Source organism: Triticum dicoccoides, chromosome 3A (genome assembly GCF_002162155.2).
Source record: "Triticum dicoccoides isolate Atlit2015 ecotype Zavitan chromosome 3A, WEW_v2.0, whole genome shotgun sequence".
Classification (NCBI taxonomy): Eukaryota; Viridiplantae; Streptophyta; class Magnoliopsida; order Poales; family Poaceae; genus Triticum; species Triticum dicoccoides.
This window is the reverse complement of record NC_041384.1, coordinates 274,379,523-274,383,564: the sequence shown is the minus strand read 5'-3', so window position 1 is coordinate 274,383,564 and position 4,042 is coordinate 274,379,523. Positions and strand designations below refer to the sequence as shown.

At 45.0% G+C, this 4,042-nt stretch overlaps 1 pseudogene; it reads right to left on the bottom strand.

Moving 5' to 3' along the window:
* Positions 1–227: 227 nt before the first annotated feature.
* On the bottom strand, positions 228–1,052 carry LOC119266545 (annotated as a pseudogene).
* Between the last annotated feature and the right edge of the window lie 2,990 nt (positions 1,053–4,042).

Genomic DNA, 4,042 nt, shown 5'->3' with positions numbered 1-4,042 from the left:
GCCACTCTCAATTTCTCAAGATCTTGCTTCCTTTGAAGATAATCATAGGACAACTTTTCATGAGTTGTTGAGAGCGTTTCATGACGACTTTCAAGTTCCTCATACTTAACATGAAGATTTTTTATGTCTTCAATTAAGGACTCAGATCGAGTCATTTCAGCGCCCAACAGATCATCGCTTTTGTCTAACAGTTTTTGAATATGTTCCATGGCTTTCTGTTGTTCAGTTGCAATTTTAGCAAGTGTTTTGTAGCTGGGTCTTGAACCACAATCAGAGTCATCATCACTAGATGTTTGATAGTGAGTAGTGCGTGTGTTTACCTTGGCACCGCGTGCCATGAAGCAGTAGGTACGAGCAGATTAGTCCTTGTCATTTGCATCGGTGTCAGTGGTGAAGTCATTGTCTTCAGTGTTGAACATGGACTTGGCAACGTATGATGTAGCCAGACTTGCAACGCCAGAATCAGACTCCTCCTCAGACTCCACCTCTGCCTCCTCAGAAGCGGACTCCTCCTCTGAATCCATTTCCTTGCCAACAAACGCACGTGCCTTGCCAGATGAGCTCTTCTTGTGTGATGAAGACTTTTAGGAAGACTTGGAAGAAGACTTTGAGTATTTCTTCTTCTTGTCGTCAGAGTCATATTCCTTGCTCTTCTTCTTCTTTCTATTCTCATTGTCCCACTGCGGACACTCAGAGATGAAGTGTCCAGTTTTCTTGCACTTGTGGCATGTTTTCTTCTTGTAGTCATGAGCAGAAGCTTCATCATTCCTTGAGCTTGATCGTGAAGACTTTCTGAAGCCTTTCTTCTTGGTGAATTTTTGGAACTTCTTCACAAGCATAGCAAGTTCCTTTCCAATGTCTTTAGGATCATCAGAACTGCTGTCAGATTCTTCTTCATATGAGGAGACAGCTTTTGCCTTCAAGGCACGAGTTCGCCCATAGTTTGGACCGTAGATATCTCTTTTCTCAGAAAGCTGAAACTCATGTGCGTTGAGCCTCTCAAGTATGTCGGACGGATCGAGTGTCTTGAAATCATGTCGTTCTTGAATCATCAGGGCTAGGGTGTCAAACGAACTGTTAAGTGATCTTAGTAGTGTATTGACGACTTCATGCTTGGTGATCTCAGTAGCGCCGAGGGCTTGAAGCTCATTTGTGATGTTAGTGAGTCGATCAAACATGAGCTGGACATTCTCATTGTCATTTCGCTTGAAGCGGTTGAAGAGGTTGTGAAGGACACTGATTCTCTGATCTCTCTGGGTTGAGACGCCTTCGTTGACCTTGGAGAGCCAGTCCCAGACCAGCTTAGATGTTTCCAAAGCACTCACACGGCCATACTGTCCTTTGGTCAGATGACCACAGATGATGTTCTTGGCAGTAGAGTCCAGTTGAATGAACTTCTTGACATCAGCAGCAGTGACACCTTCTCCAGCCTTGGGAACGCCGTTCTTGACGACATACCATACGTCGACATCAATGGCTTCAAGATGCATGCGCATCTTATTCTTCCAGTAGGGATATTCAGTTCCATCGAAGACGGGGCACACAGCGGAGACTTTAATTATCCCTGCAGTCGACATAGCTAAAACTCGAGGTGGTTAAACCGAATCACACAGAACAAGGGAGCACCTTGCTCTGATACCAATTGAAAGTGCGTTATATCGACTAGAGGGGGGTGATTAGGCGATTTTTATGAAAGTCTTCAAAACATGGAAGTTATGAAGACAAACAGTAGAAATAAACCTATTACCCTGCAGCGGAAGGTAGATTACACTAGGCAAGCCATAGTCAAGTATTCAATAGAGTGAAAGCACAATGACTAATAGCTGCAATGTAGTAAGGATCAGGTAGGAAGATATTATGAAGCCAAACAGAACAAGCAATCACTCAGTGAAGATAAAAGATAGTGCAATCATACAATGACTTCACAAGGAGTAACAGTACGTAAAGAGAAGGGAAGGATGAAACCAGTGACTCGTTGAAGACAATGATGTGTTGGACCAGTTCCAGTTGCTGTGACAACTGTACGTCTGGTTAGGGCGGCTAGGTATTTAAACCTGAGGACACCCAGTCCCGGACACCCAGTCCTGAACACGCAGCTCAGGACACCCAGTCCTCACAGACCTCACCCAATCACTCTGGTAAGTCTTCAAGGTAGACTCCCAAACCTTCACAGACTTCGTTCACCGGCGATCCAGAATGTCTCTTGGATGCTCAGAACGCGACGCCTAACCGGCTGGAGGATGCACAGTCCTCAAGTGTAATAAGTCTTCTGATCACACATACAAGACGACTTAAGTGATGCCTAATTCTCTTTGGCTCTGGGTGGTTAGGGCTTTATCCTCGCAAGGAATTCTCTCTCTCAAAGACTTCGAGGTGGGTTGCTCTCAAACGACAAAAGCCGTACTCTGAATCTGAGCAGCCAACCATTTATGGTTTTAGGGGGTGGGCTATTTATAGCCACTAGGCAACCCGACCTGATTTGTCCGAAATGACCCTGGGTCACTAAGGAACTGACACGTGTTCCAACGGTCAGATTTCAAACTCACACGGCAACTTTACTTGGGCTACAAGCAAAGCTGACTTGTCCGACTCTGGACAAGATTCGCTCTCATAGTCTTCACTCGAAGACATAGGTTCTGTTTAAGCATCACTTCAGTCATTCTGACTGGTTCTCTTGGACCCCACTTAACAGTACGGTGGTTCCTATGACTCAACACAGAAGAAAAAGAACTACGAAAGATCTAAGTCTTCGAGCTCCATAGGCTTCATGCGGTGTCTTCTCTTGTCATAGTCTTCAATGTGAATATCTTCATATACCACCTTTGACATCAATGTCTTCATACATTTTTAGGGGTCATCTCTGGTAGGAAAACCGAATCAATGAGGGACTTCTACCTGTGTTGTCCTGCAATTCTCACAAACACATTAGTCCCTCAACTAGGTTTGTCGTCAATACTCCAAAACCAACTAGGGGTGGCACTAGATGCACTTACAATTTCTTCTTATTCTTGTCGTCAGAGTCATACTCCTTGCTCTTCTTCTTCTTCTTCTTGTTCTCATTGTCCCACTTCGGACACTCAGAGATGTAGTGGCCAGGTTTCTTGCACTTGTGGCATGTTCTCTTCTTGTAGTCATGAGCAGAAGCTTCATCATTCCTTGAGCTTGATCGTGAAGACTTTCTGAAGCCTTTCTTCTTGGTGAATTTTTGGAACTTCTTCACAAGCATAGCAAGCTCCTTTCCAATGTCTTCAGGATCATCAGAACTGTTGTCAGATTCTTCTTCAGATGAGGAGACAGCTTTTGCCTTGAAGGCACGAGTTCGCCCATAGTTGGGACCGTAGATGTCTCTTTTCTCAGAAAGCTGAAACTCGTGTGTGTTGAGCCTCTCAAGTATGTCACACGGATCGAGTGTCTTGAAGTCAGGACATTCTTGAATCATCAGGGCTAGGGTGTTAAACGAGCTGTCAAGTGATCTCAGGAGTGTCTTGACGACTTCATGCTTGGTGATCTCAGTGGCGCCGAGAGCTTGAAGCTCATTTGTGATGTCAGTTAGTCGATCAAACGTGAGCTGGACATTCTCATTGTCATTTTTGTTGAAGCGGTTGAAGAGGTTGCGAAGGACACTGGTTCTCTGATCTCTCTGGGTTGAGACGCCTTCATTGACATTGGAGAGCCAGTCCCAGACTAGCTTAGATGTTTCCAAAGCACGCACGCGGCCATACTGTCCTTTGGTCAGATGACCACAAATGATGTTCTTGGCAGTGGAGTCCAGTTGAACGAACTTCTTGACATCAGCAGCGATGACACCTTCACCAGCCTTGGGAACGCCATTCTTGACGACATACTATAGGTCGACATCAATGGCTTCAAGATGCATGCGCATCTTATTCTTTCAGTAGGGATATTCAGTTCCATCGAAGACGGGGCATGCAGCGGAGACTTTAATTATCCCTGCAGTCGACATAGCTAAAACTCCAGGTGGTTAAACCGAATCACATAGAATAAGGGAGTACCTTGCTCTGATACCAATTGAAAGTGCGTT